Source organism: Phocoena sinus, chromosome 13 (genome assembly GCF_008692025.1).
Source record: "Phocoena sinus isolate mPhoSin1 chromosome 13, mPhoSin1.pri, whole genome shotgun sequence".
Taxonomy (NCBI): domain Eukaryota; kingdom Metazoa; phylum Chordata; class Mammalia; order Artiodactyla; family Phocoenidae; genus Phocoena; species Phocoena sinus.
This window is the reverse complement of record NC_045775.1, coordinates 38589069-38605748: the sequence shown is the minus strand read 5'-3', so window position 1 is coordinate 38605748 and position 16680 is coordinate 38589069. Positions and strand designations below refer to the sequence as shown.

At 37.1% G+C, this 16680-nt stretch overlaps 1 protein-coding gene across 9 annotated transcripts in view; it reads right to left on the bottom strand.

The window, feature by feature from the left end:
• SOCS5 (suppressor of cytokine signaling 5) overlaps window positions 1-16680 on the bottom strand; it is a 59935-nt gene that overhangs the window by 16623 nt on the left and 26632 nt on the right. For 2 of the 9 annotated variants that reach the window (XM_032653057.1, XM_032653058.1), the window contains exons 2-3: window positions 12453-12548; window positions 1275-1367 (exon numbers count right to left, since the gene is read on the bottom strand). The exons of 4 other annotated variants lie outside the window; for them this stretch is intronic. The gene's annotated coding sequence lies outside the window, so the exon portion shown is untranslated. Of the gene's footprint in view, window positions 1-1274; window positions 1368-12290; window positions 12329-12452; window positions 12549-16680 lie in introns of those variants that run through there. 3 more of the 9 variants (XR_004352883.1, XM_032653059.1, XM_032653063.1) reach the window with 3 other exon arrangements.

The following is a 16680-nucleotide window of genomic DNA, read 5'->3' as shown; positions in this document are numbered from 1 at the left end:
TTTTAACATTTACTGATACTACACGCAGAAGTGCTTAGCAGTTTGGAAACTGCAAATGAGAAAAGGGCAGTGGGGGCAGGGGCTTTAGAGAGAAGATAAGTGCTTTGAGCCAGTACACAGACCAGAGCAAGAGACTAAAAAACCTTAGAAAGCATAATAGCCTGGGGTCACAAACTACAGGGATACACAATGTAAGACATTAAAAAAGGAGCAAACATTTAAAAGAAACCATGATGAAGAACTTTAAGCCAATAAATTAAAACGCTTTTTAAAAACGGATGGCTAGATTTTTAGAAAAACATAAAATTTCAAAACTGACTCAAAAACAAATAAAAAAGCAAAGCCCATAACTCTAAAAGATTTTGAATCAGTAATTAAAAATCTCTGCATAAGAAAAGCACCAACCCAGGCAACCCTGACTTCTGTTCCAGGCAAAAGTCAATCTGTCTAACAACTATGATTTCTAATCACTTGTGTCCAGAGCAAGAGGTTAGGGTTAAAAAAGAAGCGAGAGCCATCACAGTAAGGCAAGGAAAAAAAAAAAAAAAAAAAAAAGGCAAAACTGATAGGAAAGGAAGAAACAAAACTACCCATTTTCAGATGACATGATTGTCCACATAGAAAACCCTAAGGAATCTTAAAAAAAATTTTTAAAAAAAAGGAAAAGAAAACCCAGCAGGGTTACAGGATACAAGATCTATATGCCAAAAACAAACATATGGAAACTGAAATTAAAATGGATGCAACAAAGAACATGACCTAAAAGGGTAAGGAAACAGGCTGATGGGACATTTCTTTAAAATAATGCCTTTAGCCAAAGCCCTAACTTCTGTATGTTCCAGAAGGATGAGGAAATTCAAACTGCAGGGGGCAAAATATGCTAGATATCCTAGAGTTACCACTGCCTTTATTTATACTTCCCCTAGGCAGTGATGAACTGGAAAAATGGGGTCTACAGTCCACTCCAGAGCCCTATCAGGTCCTCCCATCCTCTCTATCTCCACTGCCCTTCTCCCAGGTTCAGTCTTCATCATCATTTGCATGTATTACTTGAAACAGCTGCTTAAATAGTGCACCTTCCTCCACTCTCACTCCCCTCTAGAACATCTGCCATAAAATTGATCCCAGAATTTCAAGCAGCTAAGAAAAGTCAAGGGACTCGATGTCTGGCTGCTTCCTCTACATCTTAAGAACTCAGTACAAAAGGAGCAACAAAACAACAGTTATCAGTATTATAATTTAGGAATGTAAAGATATAGCTGAAATCATCTCACCTGGAAAAATAACATAACCAATGGGTTGTTTTCATGTATATAAAAAGTCTTTTTCTAAAAAGGAGAATTCTGAGTGGTCACTCTTCAATCCTTCTGAAGATAAAAACAAAGAAACTCTTAGAAAAAAAAATTAATATTTCAAATAGTTAAAAATGTAAATAAACAACCAAAAGAGAGTTGTGAGGAGTCTTTCATGGGAGATGTTAAAGAGGATAAGCAACCCTCTGTCTCTAGCAAGCCCAGGTAGTCCTTCCTCTACAAGCAACTGAATTAACTAACCTCAACGATCTGTGACTTTTTTAAATATTAGAATTTAAAATACAATCACAGCATTCCACAAATAGACTCCAAGTTATTTCAGGTCTAGCGGTAGCACATCAGATACAACTGATTCCTAATCACACTACTGTCTGATTAAAGTATAATCCCCTAACATCCAACATACTGAGTTATCTAAATAGTCTTGAACTCTCTAGCTAGTCATGTTTCAGTCAGGTGCTGATTTAGTGTTCAATATAAACACTGCAAGTTTAGTGTCAGCTGCAAAAAAAAAGAAAACTAATAAAAGTAATACTGTTCTGTCAACCCAAACTTTCCCCTTCCTGTTTCCCCTTAAAAAAAACCTTCCTACACAGTTTAAGATATATTTACTTCCCTTACACACAGCTTAAAAATGAGGGTTATTTCACAGATAAAGTAAGTTTAAATAGTTTCAAAGATGAATTGAGCAGCTTAAAGTACACTTAATTCTCAATATTCTTTGATAATGAAGGAAGCAGTACCTCATGAAAAACAAAAAATTCTTAGACATTCTGTCAGATCTGAAATGAAGTAAGATTTACTATTAAACTGTTCACATTATAACTGTTTGAAGTGTAGCAAGCAAAAATTGTATAACTGATTGCAGGTAATTCTGGAAACCCACTTATATGAGATAATTCTCCACCTTCTCAAATAGTAGGCTAATTCTCACAATAAAATGTCAAACTTTCCAGTTAAACACGTGGACCTAATGTGTATGAATCATTCCACAATTGCTATTTCTAAATAGAAATCACAAATACACATGAATCAAAATCTGATTTTTAAAAATCTCAACTATTATGCTGAAAGAGCTAGTTTAAGAAATATCTAACCAGAGATTGTCTAAGCTCTACCCCTTATCAAACTACTTCACCAGAAAGACACATGTGTGGTTTGTATTATTTTGACTGCCTGCAGACATAGTACTCTACCATAATTAGAACTTAATATTATGCCCTTAACTTTTATTAAGAGTTTATAAAATAAACTGCCTTGTATTATTCTATGTTCTATAAAAGTGGTATCAAGACATCATTCTTCACATAAATATCCACACAAAAAATTCGTCTTTGACTTCACTGCCAAATCTCTTTTAAGAAAACTGATATGTTTCCTTTAAGCAGACAATGCGAAACATGTAACTCATTGTTCCTCCTCCTTTCTGCTATTACTAACAGGAAACCCAAATGGAAGGCCTTAGTTTATAAATTTCTGACAGACTTTGAGATATCCCTCACATGCCCCTGCATAAGTCTAAATCAATTATCATCATACTAAATGTCCAAGTGTAGGTTTATTGTTAATTAATTTTTCCCCTTCTTTTTGGAAGTAGATGGGAGTAAAAATAAAGTTAACAGATTTTCTGAAACTAGAAAACTCTATACATCTGGATCTAAGAGTTTGTAATCTCAAATGTTCCAATATTAGAAGAATGGGTGAGCATTTCAATGAATTGTAAAAAGACTCAACATAAATAAGTAAATATAAGAAACCATTTAACCTCTCAAAGAAGAGATGGGAAAGTCTATTTAAACAAAATGCTGAAGAAAGAGACCAAAACGAAATTATCAAAATACTTAATGAATGAACATTTAAAACTTTTACATGTCAAAAAATGCCATAAACAAAATTAAAGGACAAGTGATAAGTTGGAGAAAATTTTCAACATATGACCAAGTGTTAATACATTTAGAAGATAAAACAAAACACACCACCTCAAATAGAAAATAGCAAAGGACATGTACAGAAAAATCACAACACTTGGCCAATAAATATATGAAAAAGGTCATTCTTAGAATTGATCAGACATCTAGATTAAAGTGTGATATAAGATTTTTCCCTTATCAACTTGGCAAAGTTTGTTTTTATTTCTTTTACTTTTTTTTTTTTTTTTCCTGCAGTACCCGGGCCTCTCACTGTTGTGGCCTCTCCCATTGCGGAGCACAGGCTCCGGACGCGCAGGCTCAGCGGCCATGGTGCATGGGCCCAGCCACTCCGCGGCATGTGGGATCTTCCCGGACCGGGGCACGAACCCGTGTCCCCTGCATCGGCAGGCGGACTCTCAACCACTGCGCCACCAGGGAAGCCCTCTTTTACATTTTAATGGTAGTATCTAAGCATGGTATTGCGAAGCTAGTATTTTTACACATTGATGTGAGGATATAAATCCACATGGCATTTCAAGAAGGAAATTTTATATAGTATTATGTATCAAAACTTTGAAAAGATGTATATACCTTTTGACTCAAGGTTTCACAATAGAAGTGTACTCCAAGAAAATAATCAGATAAAGACACAAAGGTTTATATACAAGAGATATTCACCTGGCATAATATTAGCAAAAAAATTGGCAATAACTGTATTGTTCAGTTAATAGAGGATTGGTTAAATAAATTGTAGTTCTTTCATTTACTGGAATAATAGACATTAAAACCATGTTTCTAGAGCATTTAATGTTCTGGAAATATTCATGATATAAAATAAATATGGTTATAAAACAGTATATAAATTGACCTCAACATATACATATAAACATATTTTAATAAAAAGATTATGGATAGGAAATACTACTGTGGTTATTTTGGGTGGTTTTTGATTATTGTAATTTCATTTTTTCTTTTTTCTTTTCTGTACTTTCCAAGACATTACATTCAAATGTACGAATTTCCTGGCTGGAAAAATGTTATTTAAAAAGGAAGTAGGGTCTTCCCTGGTGGCGCAGTGGTTGAGAGTCCGCCTGCCAATGCAGGGGACACGAGTTCATGCCCCGGTCCGGGAAGATCCCACATGCCGCGGAGCGGCTGGGTCCGTGAGCCATGGCCGCTGAGCCTGCGCATCCGGAGCCTGTGCTCCGCAATGGGAGAGGCCACAGCAGTGAGAGGCCCGCGTACTGCAAAAAATAATAATAATAATAATAAATAAAAAGGAAGTAGATCTTCAAAAAGACCAATCTAATTTCATATTATAAACCCAAAATTATGTGTAAAATGCAGAAGAAATAAATAATGAAGTATTAAGAAAACTTTTTAAAGAAAAGGTGGGGGAAGAGTGTGGAGGAAAAAGACACAAAGAAATGGGGGTTAGAGGGGCAGATGAACACAATCAGTGGAGAAAGGAATAACAAATATGGAGATCTCCACTAAAGCCAACGTGATTCTCAAACAGTACTGGGGATCAGTAGCAAATAACATTGGATTGGGAAGTAGGAAATATTCTTTGCCAAAGAGTACCAAGAGTAAGTAATGTGCATTCTTTTGTATATGGAGATACTATTTATAGCAGCGGTCCCCAACCTTTCTGGCACCAGGGACTGGTTTTGTGGAAGACATTTTTTCCACGGAGGGGGTTGGGGGGGGTGGTTCAGGCGGTAATGCGAGCGATGGGGAGCGGCAGATGAAGCTTGGCTCGCTCCCCGCCCCACCGCCGCTCACCTCCTGCTGTGCGGCCTGGTTCCTAACAAGCCGCGGACCGGTATTGGGCCGTGGACCGGGGGTTGGGGACCCCTGATTTATAGAATAACCAACAGAAATAGATTATGTGACGCAATACAACAATAACACTGCTAGCACAGCTGAGCTTAGAAGATGAGTTTCCAAAATGTAATAAAAAGAGAAGAAAAAAGCAGGGGTAGGAATGGTGGGTATTCCATTGTTATAAAAATGTTAATCAAAAAAGCAACACTGATATGAATTCAACTCATACATCAGTCTTATGAATCCAACTCTTTCCTTATGTATCAGTCTCTTCTGGTGGCAGGGCACTGACACTCAGGTTGGCAGATGTAGTAGGTGTGTGTGGTGGGGGAGGAGAACTGATTATAAGTATGAATTTGATGATAAGGGAAACAAGAATTCATACACAAGCTGGTCTCTGCTTCTCCGCTTGATTCTTTTTCTATCTCATAGTTGCCACCCTGCCATACCTTTCGCTAATTCTTGGTCCATCATAGGTCCATTCTCTTTCTCTTGACTTTTCAAATTCTGCTTCTTCCACTGCTTAACTGCCAAATACGTTTCTTTTTGTGAGTTTTGTGACCCGCATCATCATATGTATCCTTACAGAAACCACCACTCTCCCTTACTTGCCAATCCCAGTACATCTAGACATAAAGTTCAAAGCAGGAGCTCTATTTCTTTAACCAACCAATGAGATCTGTGAGAACTTAATTCAGCACTTTCTGCACTTTCTCTGGTTGGCCAGTGACTGACCTATGTCTGGCATCTTTGATTTGGGTACCCATGCTAGTCTAACTACCCACGGCCAAGTAAGGAAAGTCATTCAGAATGCAGAGCACAGCTGCCTTGCTTTATTCCCTCAGCAGATGTTCCCCTTAGACATGACTATGGGAAAGCAGAAGTTGAAATTGCTCTGTGACAACATGTAAATAATATAGAGATGTTTAATACATTAGTCCTACTCCAACATTTCATAAATCATGTTCCCTGGAATTCTAGTATGCTAATGAGATATTAAGAGGTATTCTGCAAATAACGGTTTCAGTTCAAATACGTTAGTGCCTTAGCTCTCTAAGAGAGGATATCCTCCTGGGCATTATTTCTCAAATTTACTTGACAATGGCAACCTTACTAGGATTTCACAGGTCACCAACGCTCTGTGAATCAGTGTGGAAAATGCTGTCCAATGGTGCTGCAACTTTCCCCACAATCCAGAATCCACTACAGTGTTAGCTTCAAGAAAACAAGGACTTTGTTTTGTGCCATGCTTGATACATATTAGATGTTCAATATATGAATGTTTGTGAAACTAAGTCATTAACATGGAGGCTGAAGTCAACAAAAGAAATAGAAGACTAAGTGGGGGGAAAAAATTAAGAGGAACTACAATTTCTAGTAATGACAGACTAGGATTTTTTAGATCAACCCTCCTACTGAAAACAATTAAAAATCCTTAGATACAAAAAACCCAAAAACACCTTAGAATAAAAAGCTGACAAGATGGTGGGAAACTGCCAGACAAACCAGGAGCAACTGGAACCTAGAGAGGTAACAGGACTCCCTGAAGATACTCTGGTCCTGAGGGCAATTGTAGATAGAGCTCAGTAAATTAGGTCTTTGGTTTCACTGGCATCATAGGATGAGGGCAACAAATTTCTCAAATACAGATTCTTCAAAAGGTAGAGAGTGCAAGGGAACTCTTCCCCACATTAAAATGGGATCCTAAAAGGGTATAACCGCAGGTAAAGGTAAACTACAACTGAATCTAAAGCCTAATCCCACCCTCAGGAGATTGCAGGGAAGATTGCTTTAGCTCAGAGAGAAGCAGGAGAAAAAGAGAATGGTGGATAGAACATCCAGGATGTAGGTCCCTAAGAAGTTTGAGCAGCCTGGGCAGGGGTTTGCAGTCTGTGTCTGCATGGACTCCTAATCCAGGGAACTTCAAACTGTGAAATTCTTTTAAAATGTTTCTGGGCTAATGATACCTACACACATCTTAGCAGAAGGAAACATAAACCCTCTCTGAAGGAAGACAACTTCATTCTAGGCCTCAAAGAATACCCACAAGTAATTTTAAAAACAAAAAGCATTAGACACAGTCAAATATAAGCATACAGAAGACATCATAAGTGAGAACAAGAGTCCATAGGAAATAAAATATAATAACATTAAAGTATCTGTAGTCAAATTCTTTCCAAAAAGAAAATCCCAAGGCCTAGATAACTTCATTGGTGAATTCTATCATTATTTAAGGAAAAAAAAAATTCCAATCTTACACAAGCTCTTTCAGAGATCAGAACAGGGAAACATTCCCCAACTTATTTTATTAGGCTAATATACCTGATACCAAAGCCTAACAAGGACACTATGAGAAGAAAGAATACAGGCTAATCTCAGTCATGAATATAAATACAAGTTTTTTTAAACAAAATATTAGCGAGCTGAATCCAATAGTATATAAAAATGATCAAGTTAGATACAGCCTAGGAATGAAAGGTTGAATTAACATTAGAAAATTAATCACACTGATAATGTGAGAACAACAAATACATGATAATCTCATTAGATGTAGAAAAAGTATTTCATAAAAAAAAGAAATAAAATGAAAAGAAAAAGTATTTCATAAAATTCAACATACATTTCTGATGAAAATTTTTAGTAAATTAAGACTGAAAAGTAACCCTACCTAACTTAAATAAAGAGCATTTCCAAAAAACGACAGCTAACCTTATCCTTGAAGAAATGCTGAGACTGGAAGAAGCAAAGGATACCTATTATCATCCTTCCTATTCTACATTGTGATAGAGGTCGTAATCAGCAGAATAAGGCAAGTTAAGGAATAAAAGGCATTGTTTAAATTCATCTCTACAGATCTGAAAAAAAACAGTTATCATTATTCTCAGATGAAATAACTGTGTATTTTAAAAGATTCAAAATTATCTAAAAAATTGTTAGAATTAACAAGAATGTGGAAGCGTTGGTAGATACAAATCAGTATATAAAATATCTATTGTGGTCCTACCTGTCAGCAACAAACAAAACAAAATGTAAAATGACATACCATTTGCAATAGCATCAATGATATGAAGTATTTAGGACAAATCTAAGAAAATATCTGCAAATTTTCACAGGAAAAAAAAAGTATAATCTGTAAGGAAAAGAATAAGTCATATGACATTAAAATTAAAGGCTTCTCTAATCATCAAAAACACAGGGAAGGAAACAAAATTCTCAATACACAAAATTGTTTAGAGACTAAAATACTAATATCCAGAAAATATAAAGAACTTCTAAAAATCAGTAGGAAAAAACTGATAACCAAATAGAAAAGGGGATAAAAGACCTTTTTAACAGGCACTTCACAAAAAGAAATTCAAATATGAAAAGGGGCTCATCCTCCTTAATAAAATCATAAGAGACACAGTTTTCCTGCCCAAAACACTTGATTGTGTCAATACCAACTGATGGCGAGAATGGAGAACAGGAATGCTCATATCCTGCTTGGGTGAGTATAAATAACCACTTTAGAAAACACTTTGGTACTATCCAGTGAATTGGAAGATGTGAATTCCCTATGATCCAGCATTCCACTCCTAAGTATAAACTCCTGAAATACTGGTGCCTATGTGCCCCAAGAAAAATATACAAGAATGGTCACAGGCTGAGTTTTTCAATATTAGGAAACAGAACAGAATACACATATTATGGCATATTCATACAGTGGAACAGTATGCAAATAATAGATCAGAGACATGAAAATGTTATACACACATACCACATGGATAAATGGCACAAAAATAAGTCAGATACAAAAGATTATGTATTGACATATATACATACGTCTGTATATATGTATACAAAAGAGGCAAAAGTAAACTACATCATTTAGGGACACATACTTGGTGATAAACTTCAAAGAGAAGGAAGAAATGATTATCACCGAAGTGAGAATATGGTTACTTCTGGAGGATAGGACGGGATGCATACAAGTGGGGTCTGACTGGCAAGGGGCACGTAGCAGGCTTCTGGTATACTTGCAATGTTCTGTTTCTTGATCTGGGTGGTGAATACGCTTTATAGTTACTCGTTAAACTGTACCTTTCTATTTTATTCACTGTGCTATATATATATTTCACCATAAAAAGAAGGAATAAAGAGCAAAAAAAGAAGTGTACACGAGACAGAAGAGGGACTTCCCTGGCGGTCCAGTGGTTAAGACTCCGCGATTCCACTGCAGGGGGCACGGGTTCGAGTGAGAAGAAAGCAGTAAGCAGTATTTGTTGCAGGCACTAGGGCACTAGGGAAACGCCCCTTACCCCCTTAGGTATCTTCAGCGAAATGCCAGTCATCTCTACACTAAGCTATTATTTCTCTAATATATTAGCTTTATCATTGCTGTAACATATTGTATTTTAAGACAATTTCTAATTATAAGAGAAATACTCTTTTGCCAAGTTTCTTTTCTACTTTACCCCACAGGGTTCTAAATATTTTGCTACATATACGAAGAGTCGCTCTGAGAGAGAAAGCCATAAAGAAACACTTGGCACAGCAGCTCCAGCTAAAGGCTCCACTAAAGAAAAACACAAAACGTTCAGTTGCACACTAGATTACTCAAATGTTACAAATTACACTACAAGTTAAATACAGTTAACTCAATAACTTATAATATTTAAGAACATAATGCTCCTTGGTATGCCATTATTCTGCCACAATATCTACTTATTCTAAGATGTTGTTCTTTATGAAAGAATCTAAGTTCTTTTGCCCCTGTTCTGCATCTTTCTATGTAAGGCAATCTAGATTCTACTTTCTTATTTAATAGTATGGGAGAAGAACTTCAGTGTCCTGGATGTAATTTATGAATTACACCTGTTTAACTAACCTAATCCCTTCAGTTGAAATAAAGCTAATGGGGGGCGGAAAAAAAAACTTATTTAAGAGCTTTTCAGGTATGCAGAAGCTATGAGAACATATGTTCTTGCCTTTACTGTTATAATCAGGTATTTTCTAGGACCAATTCTTACCTCCTTGAGTACAGCTAGATTTGTACCAGAAGCACAAGTCTAGTCCACACATTCCACCCGCTTTTCAGTCCACTAATAGCCTAAAAAAATCTGTCTTATTTTGGCTATTCCCCATCGCACCTCAAATTCACCATATCTAAAGTTAATTCAAGAGTTCTCCCCAAAATGGGATATCAGTACACCATGGAATTTCTTAGACATTTTTTAATTTTACTCTTCTTCCATGTGACACAATTATAGTTTCTTTTCCCAGAATGGCTCTCAAATTTACCTTTTCTTCTGCACTTTCACTGCCAATAACCTTGTCCAGATTTCTATTGCCACTTTCCTGGATTTCTGCAACACCTTAGTCTCTCCACTCTTCCTAACTCCTAACACCGCCAGACTCATTTCCTTTCAGGAACATTCAACAGTCACACACAGCTTCTCGTGGCTGACCGTCACTCACTGCCATCCATAATTAGGCCTCATTTTATATCCAAACTTAATTCTTGCTCTAAAACACCTCCACTACTTTGTCCTCCACCATTCAATTCTATTTTTAATGTCTACGTCAAGTTCTAATTTCCCTAAAAGAGTTTACAGCTAACACCACAATGTGTTCTGTTCTGCTCAGATCCTTTCAGGCATGTCAATTTTATTTCTACAACAGTACTAAAAGATTTAAGTACTGCTTCTTGTAACTCAAAACACCTAGGGGAAGGATGGAAATTTACATCCAGACTTTTAGGAAAAAGATAAAACGGTATCAGAGCCAAGGTGCTCTATTCTATTCTGGTGCTTCGGTCTTGGCTCAAGTAACTGAGTAAATCAACAGCTGGTCTGTGGCTGGCTAGAGAAGTATGACTCACCATTTTGCCAAGCTGACCAAACAATCAGCTGCAATGGGAAAGTATCTGTGAGATCCAGTTTAAACCACTGGACATGCATTTTATTTAAGTAACTATTTGAAAGCTTACTCAGAATTTTAGTAAGAATTTAACTACCAATTTGGACTATGTATACAGTGGGATAGAGGCCAAACCCCAGAATTTTCTAGGCATCAATCAGATTACTGGCAATCAAACATCCAATAATTATTGTCACTAAACTAACTCCCATCTGATAACAAAGGAGCTGAGGTGAGAGAAATGGAGCTACTTTTCCTTACTCCACCCATTTATAACCCTTTTCTCTTCAATGCTGGAGAAATATCATAAAAGCAAATCCAGCAGGCTACAGCTATAGCCATTTCTTTCTCACTGTCCACTGGTAAAATTTCCATATTTCAAAAGAATAGGGATTCATAGGTTGCACTCTCCTTTGTGTCTCTATCATATCATCAAGAGACTCTTAAATATAACAAAATTTAATATTTTCTTGTGAAAAACTACTATATTTCTTCTAATTCCACTCTTGTACCTTTTTCCAGATTTGACACCAGGATAATGTTTTTCATAACTTAATTTTATTTTTTAGTTTATACTTCAGAAACTGTGATTGGGAGGGGGTATTACTTCCTATAAAAATAAATTTCTAATATAGATGATTATTTTTATCTTCTTTGCATTTTTGTTAAATTTCCTTTTAAAAAGATATGTTATTATGTGGTTTGTGTCTGGGGGTAGTTGTGGTGAACTTATAATAAGACATTATTTGTGTGGAGAATATCTTTAGAAAACAAAAATTTTACCAAAAACAACAGTGTAACACAGCAATCCAATTGTCCACTGATAGATTAAAGGACAAATAAAATGTGGTACATATATATAACAATATATTTAGCCTTAAAAAGGAAAGAAATTCTGACACATGCTACAACACGATGAACCTTGAAGACCTTCTAAGTGAAATAAGCCAGTCACAAAAGAACATATACAGATTCCTCTTATATAAAATTCCTAGAGTCGTCAAATTCATAGACAAAGTAGAATGGTGGTTGCCAGGGGCTTGGGGAAGGGGGTAACAGGGAGTGTTTAATGGGTTCTGAATCTCAGTTAGGGAAGATAGAAAAGTTCTGGTGATGGATGGTGGTGATGGTTGCACAACAGTGTGAGTGAACTTAATGCCACAGAACAGTACACTTAAAAATGGTTACAATGGGGCTTCCTTGGTGGCGCAGTGGTTGAGAGTCCGCCTGCCAATGCAGGGGACACAGGTTCGTGCCCCGGTCTGGGAGGATCCCACGTGCCACGGAGCGGCTGGGCCCGTGAGCCATGGCCGCTGGGCCTGCGGATCCGGAGCCTGTGCTCCGCAACAGGAGAGGCCACAACAGTGAGAGGCCTGCATACTGCAAAAAAATAAATAAATAAATAAATAAAAATTTAAAAAAATTTTAAATGGTTACAATGGTAACTTTTATGTATATTTTACCACAATTTAAAAACAACAGTATAATACAGAGAATATATCACCTTTTAAATAACTGTGTTCTCTCTGTGTGATCAATTTTGAGGCATTATTGAAAAGGAGAAGCCATGCCCTCTACTATTGTCAGTGTCCACTTCCCTCTACAAAATGGAGAAAATAGGAAAAAAAAATGTAAGTCTAAGAAATCAGCTCTATATAAGCAATTCCCTTGTTCACATGGGTATTTAAACATCATTCCCTGCTTTTGTCTCTGATACTTCTGCTATAATTTTCCTGAATGCCTGTAGAAGTCCACAATCTGGTGAAGAAGACAAATGAATTCTAATACAACTTAAATACTAATTAATTAGTACTGTCGGGAACACAAAGCACAAAGAAACTACCTCTAGCTGGGGGAGTGTGGCACACTACTAGCTGTACTCCATCCCTGTTCTTCTTCCATAATAATACGATTAGCTGGTACACAGCCACCAAGAATAAAGACTATTTCCAGGCCTTCCTTGAGGCCAATGAGATGCAAGCAGATACCTAATTTGGGAGCTTTAGGGAAATGTTAAGAGATAGCTCTCAAATGCCCTTAGTCCATTTTTTGTTCCCTGGTACATCATAGAGCATAAGACAGATAGTTCCATTTTGGATGGTGAGGACAAGGGTTAAATGTGAGAGATTCTGAAGCCATGAGGTAGACATTACTTCCCTAATGACATCATGAAGCAGAGCTGTCATTTCAGCCCCACACTGCAAAGTCCACTGTTATAGGAGAGATATAAATTCTCTCTTGTTTTTAGACCATTGTTATTTTGGAGGTTCTGTTACTTGTCACTGTACCTAATCGTAACTAATGCAGAGGGTCGGGGAAGGTTTCACAGAAAAGGTGATTTTGAGCTAGGTTTTAAAGAATGAATTAGTTGCCTGCTGAGTGGAGAAAGGCATTTCAGGCAGACGAGAGGACAGGATCTGGCTTTCCAAAGGTGAGGAGTGGTTTAGATGGCTGAAGTACAGGATAGGTGGAGTGAAGTAAAAGAAAAAGCAACCTGAAAAGCCGGGAAGAAAGACTCTAAAGGGTCTTACATGCCATGCTTAAAAAGGGTGATTTATTCCTGTACTTGGTTGTATTAAATGACTATGACTTCACTGGTGATTCTTTCATATTCTAGAAGAGCCAAATGGCTCAGTCAGAAAACAAAGCAATACGGATTAAGGTATGGTGAGGACAGGGTCAGGAAGAAAAAGAAAGCCTTATTTCTATTAGAGAAAGGCACACTATTATTTCTGTAAATGACGAGGACTAGAAGAAATACCTGGCACAAAGAAAAGACTACGAGTCTTGAGAGTTATGAGAGAGGAATATGGACAATACAGAAAAGAGGAAGCATACATATAATTTGTTAATTTCTAGATTAGGTAAAGATTAGAATCTGCCTTTTAAGGCAAATGAGGTCCATGAACTACAGTATAACTACAGCCATCTGATTCTGATTATAACACATTTTTATTATATGCTTACATCCATGGTTTCTTTTCACAAGTGGTTATCATACTAAGTAATAACGGAACAGCATCTAGTCTATGGTAAGAACTTGGTATTTGGGCTTCCCTGGTGGCGCAGTGGTTGAGAGTCCTCCGCCTGCCGATGCAGGGGACACGGGTTCGTGCCCCGGTCCGGGAAGATCCCACATGCCGCAGAGCGGCTGGGCCCGTGAGCCATGGCCACTGAGCCTGCGCGTCTGGAGCCTGTGCTCCGCAACGGGAAAGGCCACAGCAGGGAGAGGCCCGCGTACTGCAAACAAAACAAAACAAAAAACAACCTATTTCTACAATAGAGAATATCTTCTCTGCCCCAACCGCCAGCTACTCTATTAGTAAGAGGAGAGATTATCACAAAAGAAAATGCTCCATAACTAATCTACATATACCTACTAATCTAATCTAATCTACATACCTCAAAGTATATGTGGATTGTAAGCTAATAAAAAAAAAAAACAGATTCTGAAGATGTGCTCTAACAGACTTTTTTTCCTAATTCGTAAATTTATTTAAAATGTCTTATCATACACACAGCCAAAAGGCACATGAAAAGATGCTCAACATTGCTAATTATTAGAGAAATGCAAATCAAAACTACAATGAGATATCACCTCACACCAGTCAGAATGGCCATGATTAAAAAGTCTACAAATAAATGCTGGAGAGGGTGTGGAGAAAAAGGAACCCTCCTACACTGTTGGTGGGAATGTAAATTGGTGCAGCCACTATGGAAAACAGTATGGAGGTTCCCTAAAAACATAAAAATAGAGTTGCCATATGATCCAGCAATTCCACTCCTGGGGCATATATCCAGAGAAAACTACAATTCAAAAAGATATATGCATCCCTATGTTCACGGCAGCACTATTCACAATAGCCAAGACATGGAAGCCACCTAAATGTCCATCAACAGATAAATGGATAAAGAAGATGTAGCCTATACACACACACACACACACACACACAATGGAATACTAATTAGCCATAAAAAAGAATGAAAATGCCATTTGCAGCAACATGGATGGACCTAGAGATTATCATACTAAGTGAAATCAGACAAAGACCATATGATATCACTTACATGTGGAATCTAAAATATGGTACAAATGAACTTATTTATAAAACAGAAACAGACTTACATACATAGAAAACAAACTTATGGTTACCAAAGGGGAAAGGAGGTGGGGAAGGATAAATTAGGAGTTTGCGATTAGCAAATACAAACTACTATATATAAAATAGGTAAACAACAAGGTCCTACTGTAGAGCACAGGAAACTATATTCAATATCTTGTAATAAACCATAATAGAAAAGAATGTGAAAAAGAATATATATAGCTATGTATACCTGAATCACTTTGCTGTATACCAGAAACTAACACAACATTTTAAGTCAACTATACTTCAATAAAAAAAATAAAATGTCTTACAAGAATATGCAAATTAAATTTAGTTATAATGATACATTTAATCTTTTATGAAAAAAATAAAATTACACAAAATAGGACCTATCCTGCAAATATGGGCCATTTTTTCCAACCCAATATTATTCTAAACCTGTATCAAAAGCTACCCTGAAATTGAGGGAAATCAGTAATAATATCCTAAAATTTAAAATACAGAGCATTATATAACAGTAATTACCAGAGGCTAAGTGATTTATTGGTCAAAAACCACATCTAAATTGATTTCTTTGCATACACACACATTTAAATTTTTAAAATTCATAGTATTTATATTTTAACTACCATAAGCTTGAATAATATAGCAAAGTGTGATTTTAAAGCTATATGTTAGTGACATGAGTAAGAAAATTAGTTCTCACTCAACATACTACCATATGTCTCAAACAAGGGTGAAAAGCTACTTCTGTTTCTTATATTAAAGTTCTGCTAAGAAACTAAAACATAGTATTGTTAAATCCTACAGCATAGAGAAGTGGTGCTCAAATTTAGCATATATCAGATTAACAGAGGCTCATCAAAACAAATTACTGGGCCCCATTCCCAGAATTCTGATTTAGTAGATCTGAGGCGGGGTTAGAGATTTTGCATTTCTAGCAAGTTCTCATGTGGGTCTGATGATGCTGGTCCTGGGAACACACCTTGGGTCCTGTGTTCAAATCCCAGCCTGTCACTATCTGTGCCTCTGGACCTAGTTTAAGAGTTTACTCCTCAATTTCCTCATGTCTAAAAGGGGGACAGTTGTCAGAGAATTAAACAAATAATACATTTAAAGTGTCCAGCACATGGTGAGGACTCATATGATAAGGACATATGTTGGTTGAATAAATAATGCCCTTCTTAAAAGTACACAATACAGGGTTCTTTCTAGTGCCAGCTAAGATAAAGTAAAAACACTCCACCCTGTCCCTCCGACTGAATACAGCTATCAAATCTAAACAAAATGTACGGAGCAGTTATTTAAAGACTGTAAAAAGTAAATGGTAGGGCTTCCCCGGTGACGCAGTGGTTGGGAGTCCGCCTGCTGATGCAGGGGACACGGGTTCATGCCCCAGTCCGGGAGGATCCCACGTGCCGCGGAGCGGCTGGGCCCGTGAGCCATGGCCGCTGAGCCTGTGCGTCCAGAGCCTGTGCTCCACAACGGGAGAGGCCACAAGAGTGAGAGGCCCGTGTACCGCAAAAAAAAAGAAAAAAAAAAAAAAAAGGAAATGGTAACAGGTAGATTGGGGAAGAAGACCAAAATTCAAAGGGCCATGGAACCAAGGGTGGGTTTACTTTCTTC